The sequence below is a fragment of the Bactrocera oleae genome, chromosome 3 (assembly GCF_042242935.1).
Source record: "Bactrocera oleae isolate idBacOlea1 chromosome 3, idBacOlea1, whole genome shotgun sequence".
Taxonomy (NCBI): domain Eukaryota; kingdom Metazoa; phylum Arthropoda; class Insecta; order Diptera; family Tephritidae; genus Bactrocera; species Bactrocera oleae.
The window spans coordinates 40046049-40061819 of NC_091537.1; the positions used below are offsets into that span (position 1 = coordinate 40046049).

Consider the following 15771-nt stretch of genomic DNA (forward strand, 5'->3'; position numbering starts at 1 on the left):
CAAAGATTATGTGATGTCATTCCGAATATATCTAGATAATTTTCGTTTTCATTCACATTAACAACAGTAGCGAAGTATTTAAAATTTTATGCTATCTCTATCCCTCATCAATTTAAAGCCAAATCGGTTAAGCCGTTCATAAGTTATAAATATTGTAGCTAACACTTCATTTCGACCTTCACGTTGCTCATCAGTTTGATTTGCTCTTATATATCTTTGACTTGCAGTTTTTCGAGTTCTGCGGCCTAAGTTTGTACGTCTGCTTGGTAACATTTTTAAAAACGAAAATCCAACTGAAAATAAAAATTACTCCCTTATATTTTCTGTTTAACCGTGTATACCAAATTTTAAAATTGTGTAGTCATCAAAATTTACCAAAATATAATATTAAGCTGCGAACTTACCGTGATTAACAAACACTTATTAGCAAACAACAAACTTCTTCATCTTTAAAACAAAACAAACTTTATCACAAACTTAATAAAATTATTTTTGGCGCTCTGTTAAATTATGTGTGTCAGATTACCACAGATTACTTAATAGGTTATGCGAAATTTGTAAACTGCGGTCTGAAATCTAACACATAGTATACATATTTTTTTATTATTAAATACTTACATTAAAATGAAATCAAGAATGGTATTATTAATATTACCGTCAAAGTCGGAACATTTAATTGTGGCGAGTAAATTTCAAATATTAGTAAATTAGTGCGATATAATTTAATTAGTTAATCATATTTCCGAACAAACGATGCTCTTTCAATATAGTCTATGTCTGTCAATGACGATGACATTCGTTACGCGCGTTTTTTAAAATATGCAAAATTAGATGTATTTTTTCAATCTTTCTGAGACATTTTCTTAATATTTCCTTCTACAGAGTATTAGAAAACCACAAAAAAAACAACAGCCAAATCGGTCTAGCCGTTCTCAAGTTATGGCTTGACAACGGGAAACGGGTTTCATTTTTATATATATAGATAGATTAAACACATTGACGAAACTGATGTATGAATTCAAATACGTTTAAGAAAATGGGTGCTTGTCTTTTCATTTCTCCAACATTGTTGGGTGATGGTCAACAGATTCAGTAGAATCTTGTGCAGTGGTTGACAAATCTGAAATGTCGTCGACCGAAGTGGAACCATTGTCAATTAAATTGTTATGAAGAATACAGCAGACAATAAACCAACCACAGCATAATTTATGATTTTTTGTTAGACAGACGCAGCTGCTTATAGCTTCCAAATGTTTTTTCAGAAGGCCAAAACAATGCTCTACTCTAACCCGGTATTTGTTATGCCGTAAATGAAATGCAATTTGGACGTTTCCTTCCAACTGTTTTGTGTTGTTTCTGTAGGGTGTTATTAACGTTCCAGATAAAGGGTATGCCGAGTCCCCAGCAATTCAATGCTGTGAAGAAAAATACTGCTATTTCGATATATACGGGCATTATGCCAGCTCCGAGGGTGACCAACCACAACATGTTGAACTACTCGTTTGTAGTCACAACCTAATTGTGCTCTTATTGAATAAATGTGATTTCTGGAGAAGTATGATGTATGATCTTTAATTGGCGATTCTGCTCATTTAATCTCAGTTCCATCAATATATCCGATACAAAACGGCTGCTCGTCAAAGATATCCGATACTGTTTTCGATTGTTTAATCTCATATTGCCAATTTATATACTTAGATGCACAAGAACACTCTTAAGATTCTTTTTGTTATTATAGATATAGTTTTGCAATCTCCCACTCTAAAAATTGTTGCGATTTTTCTATATGCTGCACTTTCTCCCCACGAACCAAATCGAAACATTGTGAGTGGTAATTGCAATTCAACAGAAAATTGCTTACAAGAATGCGCTTTGTTGAATTTCTAAATGTTTTCAAATAAATCAAATAGCATCTTATATTGATCTCTATCTACTCTTAACTTGTCAAAATATTGTTGCGCCAAATGTCTGGCTTAGCTATTGTGCTGTAAAATCTTCGACGACATTTCATAACAGATAAATTGTCAGCCAATTCATTTAAAACTGCATCCACTGCGTCATCATCACATTCGATTTCTAAAAGAAAATTGTTAGTAATTGAAATTCCGCATACACAGATATGTATATATTTTTTACCTTCAATGTCCATAATTTCTTCAGCAGTTGCATCAACTAAAACGTCAGCAAATTTTCCCCTACAACTTTTTTTCGGTATGCTGTCCAATTTGTGTGAAAGTTTTATTTACAAACAATGTTCTTCTTTACCAATCAGCTGTGAACTAATGGTTTGAAACATGCATAAATTGCATAATTTTGCAAACTCAGATGCACAAGATTTTTAATGTATTACCTCTAAATTAAATGTTTTTTTTTATCATTTTCAATTGAAAATTAATACTACGAAGCATGGCCTCACATACATTTCAATTTCGCGTTTTCTTTCTTTTCAATTTCATTGTTTTCCAATTTCTTTTTAGTGATCTTCAACAGCGGCAACAAATCTTTCTATTCACATTTTTTTGGTAGGATTTCAATCTGGCCGTCTCTTTTTCAATTGCTAAATGTCAAAACTAACTGAACTCAGTCCGACAAAGTTCAGTAGGTTTTGACGTTTAGCAATTGCTCTCTCATTTCCAGTGAGAGATGCGTTGGGCATCCCTTTATCTCTCATTCCTAGACTAATGAAGAGCGCGGCAATGTGGTCGCTAGCATAAAGAGACGTGCTAGTTTAGTTCAAAAACTCAGTTGACACACTTTGTTTTCTTACAAAGTAACTTTGTGCAACGATCAAATTCAAGCGACCGCCAAAATCATTGATCACTATAATAGTAATTCAATATTTATTTTATTATGTTTTTTTTTAAATAATTTTGTTCAACCATCGATTTTGTTGATTTCGTCGATTTGCAAACATATGAGTTCAATTAACGTTGTGCTGAGTCAAGAACTATAACATTAGTAATCACTATTAATAGTAGTAATATTTGAGAAACAGCAGGACTTGTTAACCAGCAATCGGGGTGAAAGCTTGAATTTTTATAAATTAAAGAAATGTATAAAAAAAAATTTAAAAACTCTCGCGTATTATACACAAAAGTCGCGCAGTCAGTAAACTACGCATTAATCAAAAGATTAATATGTGTAAAACAACGTCGATAATTTTTTATGGTTACATCAAAATATACTATTAACAAGTGAACCAAGTGAATCCTTAAAAACAAAAAAAGGAATGACGACATAATCTTATCAACCTACTCACTTCACGGACTCAGAACTGATAAAGGAATACAATGGTAACCATTTGCCACTACAACGAATTATCTTTGAGCGTTAGGAGAAAAACAAGATCCAAGGACCAGCTCTTTATGCAATAAGGACGCTAGGAAAAGAATCTACAAGGACAGATATTAAAGAAGAGCTGATTAAAACTTCGGAGTAAAGGAAACCTATTACAATTTGTACCACCAAGCAGTAAACTTGAAAAACTGAATAATGTAAACAATTATTTTTATAGTCTAAGAAATATTTTAAACAAATTAAACACTCAATATGAACAAGGCAATAATAAACTTTCAGAATATAGGCCTTCAATAAATGAATCACTTATTTAAAAAAAAATTGTAAATGGTATTGAGCCAAGCCTAGTATTTTCCATATTAGAGGAAACAGGTATGGTAAAAAGATACGCCAGTAGCCCTAACATATAGAACAGGTTTATATCAAACAATAGATAACAGTCACAACCCTTACTCCCCGGATCCTGATAACATCATACCGGCGCAACTACAGCGTACGGTCAAGATGTCATGCAGCTGGCTGGCCCCCATCTACGCGAACTGTGTTAGATTGGGCCATGTCCCGAAGGCTTTTATTCCGAAGGCTGGTAAAAGCTCTCATGTCGGTACAAATGATCTCAGACCAATCAGCTTATCCTGGTTTCTGTTGAAAACGCTGGAGACTTATGGATCTGTTCATTAGAAGCAGAATACCGAGGGGTAAACTGTTACGGGCGCAACTCGTGCGCTACTGCGAGATCCTTCTGGCCGAGAGTGGATGGCAGGAGGTCGAGAGATCTTCTCGCCTTGAATAAAGTTCATCTCGCCGCTATGGTAGGAGTTGTCACTGGGCACTGTCTAATGGGAACGTATGCAGTGCGGCTCAGAACACGATGCTAGAGCTAGACCAGAATAGGCCAAAATATTTTAAAGCCCCTCTCAGCAATTATTATATATATATAGACTTATTCTTTGAAGAGGGTAATTTGCTAACTCATACACACGAAATACAACATGACATAGTAACCACAACTGATAAATCAATATGTTCTTCAATATATAGACATCCTCAAATCCACGAAGATTAAATTAATAAACAAATGAGGGATATGATGAGGCAGGGTATCATTAGAGAAAGCACATCTCCCTACAATTCTTCATTTTCCACACCACTTGGACACTATGAACTATCCGAATGCCTTTTGGGCTCTAAATTTCTGTATTAGGGAAATATATAAATAAAACATGTGTTGTTTATTTCGACGACATTCCTAATATTTAGTAGCGCAATACAAGACCATAACTTAAAAATTCAAATCGATAAATGCAATTTCTTTCCTAAATTCACAGAATATTTTGGGCATATTCTAACCCAATCTAAACAAAATAGCAGCAATCAAATTTTAAAATTATCTGAAACCCCTAACAAATCAAGTATTTTCTTGGTATCATAGGATACGAAAGAAATTATATGAAGTACTATGAAAAAATTGACAAAGTTCCTAAACAAGGACATTAAGTTAAAAAAAATGACCCACCCCCCATCTATTTATATATTATGCAATATATAAGTTGAAACGAATCCTAATTGATATACCGATTCTCCGTTATTCCAATTTTAAGAAAATATTTGAATTGTGTACAGATGCAAATGGGGTTGCGATTGGAGCAGTTTTAACACAATATAATCATCGAATATGCTACTCTAGTAGAACACTAAAAGAACATGAAAAAAATATTCCACCACATAAAAGGATCTTTTATCTGTCGTATGGGGCATTAATTATTTTAGAACATTCGTATATGACAGAATCTTTGACCTCACGACTAAATATAAAGAGAAAGATATAAATACCAGATTGCAACGTTGACTGCTTAAGCTAGGTGAATATGATATTAACAGTGGATATATCAAAGGAAAAGATAACACATTGGCCGATTTCCTTAGTCGATTGAATGCAGATACTGGAGAAATTTCAGCAATAGAATTCTGAAAACATTAACAAAAGACAAAATAAGCAAATATCAACTATACATTCTCAACAAGAGTAAAATAATGACCACTTTATTATACTCAGTTATTCCTTTTCATACACAAATTATTCTAACAGAAAGCAAAATCAGAGAAATCGAAATTATTGGAAAAAAACGAAAAATATACATATATGTTTAGACGACTAAGAAGCAGATTTATGCCCGACATTTTTAGAAGATTTGTTAAAACAGAAAAAGTAGGCATATACGAGTACTCAATTAAAACTAATAGAAATGTTCGATAATAACCATACAATTTTACAAATGCACAAATCATGCAAAAGATATGAGAAATGAAAAAGAATGTAAGTTAAAATGGATTATTGGAAATTATCAGGGACTAAAAAATTTAATTTATTATTGTACAAAAATCTAAAACATCTTACCCAAAAATACTTAATAACTACAATGTTTGTTGTAGAGCCAAATACGATAGACGACCAATCACACCAAAATATAAAATATTATAACAGAAACACCTAAAGATATAAATGAAATAATTTATATGTACACATATGTACGTTATAAAAAAGCATAGTTTCTTTACGTTCAGAGATATATTTCCTAAACAAGAAACTGCCATCTATGCTATTTAGAGGACAGATCCAGCATAATCATAATAGAAATAATCGTTTATATTTCTCCTTAAAACCAAAGCCAAAACGCATAAAAGCTGATAACGAATTTAACTCAACAAATGTAAAGGATTTCATGAGTAGGGAAGAAATACAAATTAATTTTACAAAACCTAATTTACTAATCACAACACTGCCAATGCGCACATTGAAAAATTCCATAACACTTTAGGTATATAAAGACACAGAACGGTACAACAAATTCATACTCTCAACCACAAGAAATAAACCTATAGATATTTCCAACGGTAATTTTTATAAAAATAAAATATTCGAACGACTTAACACAGTAACGAAAAGCTTAATACTAGAAGAGAAAATTACCAACACACCGACCGGGAAGTGTATGTGAAAACTATAAAGCTGTTAGACACAAGTAAGAACCCAGATACAAAAAGATGCTACGTCGAGCAAATATTAAAATAACTACTAAATTTTCAGGTAAAGTCGATAATAACGATTACAACAGTAATGACATTTCTGATATTGAGCAACGCGACCTTGATAGTGTAAAACGTTCATGGTGTAAATGGTTTCGTCGAAATTTTCCTCGAAAACGTAGAGATAACATGAAATTACAGCACAATATTACATATTATTGACCGTTTAGAAATCATAAAAGTTACCGAAAGTCTTGAACACAATATAGAACAAATCATAAATAAGGTTAAATCGAAGTAAGTAACATTAGCCCACCCAACCAACGAAAAGGACTAATTAGTTTTCCCACGACAGTCGGGTCTACGTAACCGGAACGGACCCGGATTTATTCCGGCCAAGGACTGTCAACTCGGTAGAATTCTGCCGCTACAACAACAACAACTAATTAGTTTTATAGGAACGGGTATGAAATGGCTATACGGTACAATGGACGATAGTAATAGAGAAGAAATATAAATACTGCTTCAAACAATTGACGAGAATAACCATGTAATAATATAAATTAAAATATGGGTATAAGTAATGTATTTATTGTAACAATTTTAAAACTCAAAGAAGCTATAGAAGGGGATAGAAAAAAATTTACAAGAAAATTTAATGAAATTCTTGAAAGTGATCAACAATTGGAAAAAAATAATGTATCTCGATACTCTGTTAAAAATTAAAATCTTATTAGACAATGTTGAACACATACAAAATAACCTTCATTACAATATAGATTTATATCAAATACAAAATACTAAAGTTAGCACAGCTCTATATATAAATAATATAATGTTATACAAATACCAAATGAAATAAGTAAAGTAAAAAGATCCTTATTTATACCAATTCCAAATGATAAACCAAAGAGCATTTGTTTGAAATGTAAGAAATTATAAAAACTAACGCAAGTATATATTATTATAATAATGAATCCACAATGAAGTTTAAAAACATTACAATAATGCATATTCCCAAAAACTTGTATGAAAATTAAAAGCCATAAATTGGCAACTAAAGAAATACGACCAGGTTTGTTAATCCTGAAAAACCATGTCAACGCAGTAGTTAATAACACATGTAATGAAAAATTTATAATATAAAAATCAAATGCTTTAATGACGTTCAATAATTGTAAAATAGAAATAAGTGGAATAATTGAGGAACTAAGATTTCATAAAAAAGTCAATTATACTTCTACTTTGACCTGCAGTGTCATAACTTTTAACATTGACATTTCTTTGTTACTAAAATAAAAAAAGTAAAAATAACAACGCAGAAATTATTATAAAAACTGAAGAGAGTTTTCAATCCAATGAAGGACGGCATACGTCAGCTTCCCGTTCTAATGAGTCGTTAAATTCGCGTCCAATAAACTGGAGCAAATAATAAACAAATACAAGGTACAATTCAAAAGTTCCAGGACTTTTTAAACAAGGCGGCTTCTAGTGGCGCAATCTGTCTGAAATTGTTTTCCCTCAATTGTGTAGTCTTCAGTGTTGTCGTATAAAATTTATATAACCGCTGACTTGTGTAACAGCTGAGATATCGCGCTACATGTGACATTACATTTGTAGTGTCGGTCGGAAAATGAGCATCGAACGAACAGCCAACATTAAGTTTTGTTTCAAACTTGGTAAAACTTTTACCAAAACTCATCAAATGATGAAACAAGTTTATGGCGATGATTGTCTATCCCGTAACCGCATTAATGAGTGGTTTAAACGTTTTCAAGAGGGACGGGAGGACTTGGAAGACGACGAACGTTCGGGCCGGCCAAAAGATGTTTTGAACGAAAAAAACACGAAAATTGCGCGTGAATTCATTAAAAAAGAGCCGAAATCATCGCTTAAATATATGGAATCGGAATTATCAATATCCGCAGTGTCGATTTATCAAATTTTGATAGAAAATTTGGGCCTCAGAAAGGTTTGTGCTCGATTTGTCCCGCACACTTTGAAACAACACGAAAAAGACCTCAGAATCAGACAGATTTTTTGACCAAAAATCGCATTCATATCATCAACCATTCACCCTATTCGCCTGATATGGCACCCTGCGATTTTTATTTGTTCAGAAAACTACATTTGGCCATGAAAGGAAACCGCTATGCTGACGTTGATGCCATCCTCAAGGCTATACCGACAAATGACCTAAAAAAGTCATTCGATAACCTTCTTGAACGTGCAAAACGTTGTATTCAGGCGGAAGGAGGAGGATTTTGAAGGTGACCAATAAATTTTTCAAAAAAAAAAAACAAATAATATTTGTTTTTTAATAAAAGTCCTGAAACTTTTGAATTGCACCTTGTACTTTCAATTATTTACACAACGAAATTATACAACGATCAAATTCATCGATGGTCGGGTTCAAAAACTCAATTGACACATTTTGTTTGCTTACACAGCAACTTTGTGCAACGATCAAATTCATTGTGTTGTTGACACAACAGTCAAATCCGTTGATCACTGCAATAGTAATTTAATATTTTATTTTGCTTATTTTAATAATTTTGTGCATCGGTCGATTTCGTTGACTTCATCGATTTGTAAACATATGAGTTCAATTAACGTTGTGCTGAGTCAAGAACTATAACAATAGTAATCACCATAAATAGTAGTAATATTTTCGAAACAGCAGGATCAACAATCGAGATGTAAGCTTAAATTAAAGAAAAATATAAAAAAAAGTAAAAACTCTCGCTTATTATTTACAAAAGTCGCGCGTGGCCTGGGCGTTGATTTCCTAGAACTTTACGTTTAGCGACGGAAGTATTGCAAATGTATGGTTAGCTATTTTGGCAAAGTAAATTCTAAAGAGTAGGCTAAACGCGTCATTACGTTTATTCTCCCGTTTTCTCAACTTGTGGGGGATTCTTTGTCCGTTGTTTGGATACCAAATAATTGTTGGGTTCTCATAGAAATCTTTGAAGAATTATTGGATGGCCTTACTATAGGAATTCGAACCGGTCGGTTCATATAATTAATTCTTCGTGAATGTATTGAGGGGTCCACCTACATCCGAACTGTTGACTACGGATTGGTTGGCCTGGGTTGAGTCGGCATGACTTTGAATGTTTTCTTTTATTATAAATTACATTTTTTCGATAACGTTTAATTACTTTTGTACAAATATCTTTATTTATTTTTTCGTTTGATTTTTTGCCTTTGATTTGATATATTCCTTGTAGATTCAATAAATTTTTAGGGTCATGTTTTGTATTTCAATACGTATGCTTTGGGGAGGTCCTCGGGCCGTTGGATGACAATTCATGATTCAAAGTTCTTATGTCACGTTTGTCTGCATAGTGCTGTTCATGATTGTTTCCCAGTCGTCATTAAATATATTACATGAAACTAAGTCCGGATCCGCAGGACCTTTCCCTTTTTGTATTGCTTAGATTATAAATCTTGGTTTCCGACGAATAACAACTTAAAATTTAAGTCCAGTTAATGCTGGCCTCTGCACAAGAATGTAGCACCAAAATTCAAGCGTGACGTAATAAGTTTAAAAATAAGAAAATGCAACATAGAATAACTGTTTATAATTTATAATCCATTTGACAGTTTTCTAAGTAGCCGCTTCTCGTTCTCAAACTCATTACGTCACGATAGCGCAATCTTTTTTCTATTGTGAGGGCACAGCAAACATACTACATCTAGCAACACAATTTCATGTATCATTATTAGTCCCTTCTCATCACATCGAGATTCGCGGAAATTTCCCAGCCGTTACAACTCGTAAAATCGAACGAACTCTTGAGGAAGTACGCGTAAAAGGACAGACAAATATTACAAGTTAATTTCTGAGTGCTATTAGAGTGTCCCCGCACAAGTTTTGGTTCAATTAAAACACATCAATCGGAGAGTCAATTAACCGATATTTGTTTAATTGAACAATTCGTTCAATTACAGGAAACCTTAGCGGGATCAGACAACCTAATCAATTAAAAAAAATCATATGTGCACTTTAAGTATATATTTAGTATTTATGTTAGTAATGATTTTCAGATAATATTTTTAACTTTAAACGGAAACAAAAGAACGAAAACAAGGCAATGTACTTATATATTTAGAGATCATAAATAAACTTAGGAACAAAAAAACATATAATATTATTGCCTATATGCAGCAATTGCGTTCACAGATTATTTTTTTTAACGAAAGCTTTTTGTGCAATTAACCGTAACCGAGAAAACCAATTAACCGGGTTCATTTAAGCGGGGAAACTTACATGTGAGTCAAATAAGCGGGAATATCAATTAACCGGGGGATACTCTATAAACATTATAATAAACAACTAATTAATATTAATTTGTGGCAACGGCCACCTACAATTGGTAACCCCTTTTTTATGAACAACAATCGTTGATTTTTTTTTTTGTAATATGCAGACCTCTACATCAATGGAACTCCTACGGATGAGTTCTTCGACCCAATCGCTGCACAACCCCAACATCAACTTCTCGCAAACGTCGAAAGGCCAGAGAAGCTAGAGCATTCACTGTTCTGGAATAAACAGTTGTAACTGAGATTTGTAGCAATCGAGGAACAGTTCCAGCAGCGAAAAATTACATCCGTCTTGACTAGGTACCAGGCCGTAGTTGCTCGTCTCGACCAGAAAACACTTATTGTCGTTGAGAATATCATCCTTGACCCACCAGAAGTCAATAACTGTCCTGCAATCAAAGAGGTCCTGAAAAATAATTTTTTAATTTCGCATTAACGTCGCCTTAAGGAACTGCTCGGGAGTCGAACTAGGTGATCGGGGGCCGTGCGCGATTTTAATGGAAATCAAATATTTTTATTTTATATTTGACAATTTTTAATTGTTCCGAATTTAGTTCCAAAAAGTGCGAAAATGTAGTTGAGAGTGTCGAAATTAATCAAATTCGAATAGATTTTCTAAAAAAAATATATTTTTCCACAATTCATTAACACAAAACAAAAACAGTAAACGTATTTTTAATACGTGTTTATTAATTTGGTTTTCTAATACATATTTTGTACTTCTTATGTGTACACATAATTTAACAAATAAGTCATCCAGACTTAAAAAAGACTCTAAAAGCTATTACTCTCTTCTCTCTCTCTTTTGTCGCTCATTATCATGTATATTTGCATTAATACTATATACATATTACAAACAAAAATGGGATAATAACCTTTAAATTTCCGAACATAGTGAAAATATTCCTTTGAAACCAAGCGCTGTTGCAATCAAGAAAGTAATTTCAAAATGAAAAGGAATGTCGAATTGCGTAGCAGCGAACTGATACGAAAAAGAACACAAAGCGTGCCAAGCCAGCACAAGCGGCACGGTCCCTTCGAATTTCTTCGTCGTCCCCTCGTCTGCGTAAACCGGTTTAAACGGCAAAAATAGTCCACCATGAATTCACAATAACAAACTATCGTAGGTAAGCTAACCACAACTTGTGAAAACGGTTTTGTCATTAAATCCAGTTAAGCTACCAGAGGTTAAGGACAATATTAACCGTGTATTGAGAAAATTGCCCTTAATAACACTGGTTTTGTCACGAACCTTTTGATGTTTTTTGGTGTATTCTCATCAACAATACATAATAATTTTGATTCAATCACGTCCAGGTTCTGACAGCTCATATCTATATTATTAACTAAATTAATTTATACGACTGGATTCGTTTAACTTACATCATATATACGTTTGTTACATCGTAAACATGCCACGAAAGTGTTCTAACGACCCTGACAGTTTTTGTTATGTGTGTGGAGAAATAACTTTGAAATCTCAGCGTCGTTATTTTAACGTCATTTTTGAACGATGCTTGTTAGGAATCATGAATACTGGGCTTTGCATAAATGTTGGGTAACGTGTGGGAGATAGCTAATAGTTTGGGCTAAACAAAAACCCAGACATAAGACATTTGCTATGCCAACGATTTGGACCGAACCAAAGATAAATTCCCCAAACCGCGAGGCGAAAATTAAAGAGCGAGTATTTGTAGGTCCACAAGAAGAAAAACTGAATGATCAGGAAAAAGTCATTTGGAAATGTTTTGTGAACGTTGTCCAAAACTTTCTAGCAAACCATAAATCGGAAAATTATACGGACTTAATAAATGAACGTATAATGCCATATAAAGCTTTGGGGTGTAATATGTTCTTAAAAAACCTATGATGGACTCTTATCAGGATTTCTTTCTGGCAAATTTGGATGCTGTGAGTGACGAACAAGGCGAGAAGTTCCGTCGGAACATTTCCTTAATGAAGAAGAGCTATCAAGAGAATTGGAGCCCAGGAATGCCAGCAGATTTTTGTGGGAGAATTAAAAAAGACCTTCCAGAAGCCAAATGCTCACGAAAATCATGAATATTTTTTCTATATTAAGCAATAACTTCTCTAAATGTAGCTGATGTTTGTACTTTTTAAGGAAATATATGCTTTGATGTCACAAGAAAACTTGGCTTGTAAATTTTTTCCATTCACATATTCTTGCTTAGTGGCCCTAGTACATTCAAAATTTGATATAAGTATTCATGTGAATAAAATAGTGGAAATTTTGGTAACCAGTGCAATTAGTTACATCAAGTTTACTTCATAATGTATTTACGTATACACTGTTTTACGATCTTGCCGTTTTGCTGTTTGTCAACTAATTTCTTCCTCTCCTCGAAGTTAAATTTACTATTATTACAATATATACCCTGCAAGCCACCTATCGATTAAATCACCAGAGGTTTATGTTAAAGTGTTTATGAGTTTCTTAAGGCCTAATTGATAATTCTAACCGAAACTCTTGTGAACGAGTGATCGTTCATCCCTTTCTTATGCAAAGGGTTTATGAGCTGCACGGTGTTTTGTGTTAGTTTCAGCACTAATTATTTCAATGTATTGGAGTTTCGATAGCCGTTATGGCTTGATTATCTAATACAATACGTACATGCAACGCTTACCGCTTCAGGTGACAACAATAAACTCCCTCTGTTTGCAAATAAGTTAGTCGAAGTTCAACCCCATCCATGTACCTGGAAATTTAACTGGTGCCAATGTCAGTCCCCCCGACAGCTCATATTTCACCGCGTTTCTCCAACAAACAACGACAAGAATACACCCACCCTGATCCTACTCCACGCTACAAACGGCAACAAGATATAAACGTAAGACGAAAGAACTCTCACACAATATTGGCCTATGTCGACCAATACACTAGATATTTTGCATCACTAAGATGCTGTATCCAATCGGACCACCTGCACCAATACGGGCTCATCGTGGACCTCAAACGGGGATGCATCTCAGACCCCTGCACAGCTCAGGCTCATACACCAACATTTCAATCATATCGATCACTGCTGTCAGCGAAAGTAACAAATTTACCTAAATTCTTAAGAACTTTCCTGAATTGTTGGGTAATCCGTCCACGCATCAACCAAACATGCAGACATGCCCTATATTCCGACCACGGAACCACCGTACGTACAGCGAGTCCGTCAGCTATGCCTCGAACGACTCAATATAGTCAAACAAGAATTCCAGCAGATGGTTGAGCTTGGCCAATTTCAAACAATTTCAGATCGCTACCCAATATCCTTTCTACATGACTACTTAGCGATGCTATCGAACAAACATCTCCTCCACAATCGATCTATGTAGTGCACTCCAGCACATCTGGGTAGCGAAGGAAAACATTGCCAAAGCTGCAGTAATCATCCCCTTCGGTCTCTATAAATTTGTTAGCAGTCGGGTTGTGCAAGACCGCACAGTCGTTTGTACGATTTATCAACGTTCTTCTGATATTGATTTCGCCTAAGCGTACGTGGGCGAAAGAAGCGAAACAAGCATTCAACGAAGTCAAAGAGCAACTCACGGACGTGACCCATCTGGCACATCCAGTACCGTTTTGGGAGCAGTACTCGACCAGTAAAAGAATAACGTATGGCAACCACTGGGACTATTTTACAAAACGCTTTCTCCGCCACAAAAGAGTTATAGCATGTATGATAGAGAACTCACTGCGTTTTATGAATTAATAATTTTTCGATATTGGGTCGAAGGGCGAGAGTTCGTTTTCGCACCGACCACAAGCCGATTGGGTTCGCTTTCCACCAGCAGTCCTATAAATCTACGCCTCGGCAAATCAGACAATTGGGACTCATTAGCTAATTCACCACAACAATCTAATATATTGCAGGCTCCGATAACGATGTGGCCAACACATTTTCACGCACTGACACAAAGCACCTCCCGATGTGTTCCGACAATGATAAACTTTCACTCACACTAGCATCATATGAGGAGCTCCAGCGTTTGTTAATCCGCAATGAAACCTCTTTAAAACTGTAAACACTAAATTATGCTCCGGTGGGCAAATGAATCACTTGCGACCATTTGCACCAACTCCACCTCGACGCAGAGTTTTCGAAACATCCCCAGCCTGATACTTACTCCCAGATGAAAGATTTGAATACGTCCACTTGGACGTAGTTGGATATTTACCCGAATTTCAGGGTTACAGATATGAGAGGTTCACCAAATATCCACACCGATCAAAAACATTACAACATACACAGTCGGCAACGTACTCTACTTGCACATGCGATGCATGTTCAGTATTACAAGCTCAATTCAATCGACCACTCATCAGCTGAATTAAAATCAACTAAAAGAAAATAAATATATAGCAGGAAAAGGAAGCCTTGCTTATAACAGCAAAAAATCTTAAAATATTTTATTATCTCAATAGAAAAATGGAAACATTTTACACTACGGGCATTAAAAAGAACCAAGCAATATTTAATATTGATTTTAAGAACATGGCTTTGCAACATTTACTTAAAGTTTTGTTTTTAATTTTTTCGTATATTTTGATTTTCAATTTCTTTTTTAAGTGTCAAAGTAAAAGAAAACATACGCTTTTGGCAGAACTGTTTAAAGCTTTGGATGTGTTCACTGCAATCCATCGTTTCTTAAACACTATTGTGGTACATTACTCCATTTGCTTTGGAACAAAAATTTAAAATACGGTTGACACACATATGGTTTCTGTAGCATACTACAATATGTACTATACGTCCGGAGAATGTAAAATATAGAGAAGGTCCAACTACGGACCAGCGTGTGAATTGTCAAAACCTAACAAAATACGATGAGCGTGTTTCACCACAGCTAGCTCGGAAGGAGAATTTTTTACAGTGGCGTGAACAGAGCTGTGCATTGAATAAAAATTATGCTCAGAGACTTGTTTTGATTTTACAGCCGCATGTTACTCTTTTGGCTTATATTTTTATATGCGTATATGCAATCATATTAATTGATATGAATATCATTTGCGAATTTTTATGAATTCATGTAAAACTGATAACATTCTAATTAAATTATGCAATTTTCAAAGTAATATTTATAGTCAATGTAAAAATAAGAAAT

The 15771-nt window shown here is 34.3% G+C and overlaps 2 long non-coding RNA genes across 4 annotated transcripts; one reads left to right on the forward strand and one right to left on the reverse strand.

The window, feature by feature from the left end:
• Positions 1 to 1890: 1890 nt before the first annotated feature.
• LOC138856131 (uncharacterized) lies at positions 1891 to 6399 on the reverse strand. 3 transcript variants are annotated; one of them, XR_011395183.1, is made up of 4 exons: positions 6269 to 6399; positions 2351 to 2505; positions 2137 to 2272; positions 1891 to 2076 (listed from the first exon to the last, which is right to left on the reverse strand). It is a non-coding gene; the product is annotated as an uncharacterized lncRNA (long non-coding RNA). The 3 variants fall into 3 exon arrangements; XR_011395184.1 differs by lacking the exon at positions 6269 to 6399 and adding an exon at positions 6154 to 6262; XR_011395182.1 differs by lacking the exon at positions 6269 to 6399 and having other exon boundaries at positions 2351 to 3482.
• Positions 6168 to 7641, forward strand: LOC118682070 (uncharacterized). The gene is made up of 3 exons (XR_004977740.2): positions 6168 to 6320; positions 6386 to 6621; positions 6680 to 7641. It is a non-coding gene; the product is annotated as an uncharacterized lncRNA (long non-coding RNA).
• Positions 7642 to 15771: the final 8130 nt, after the last annotated feature.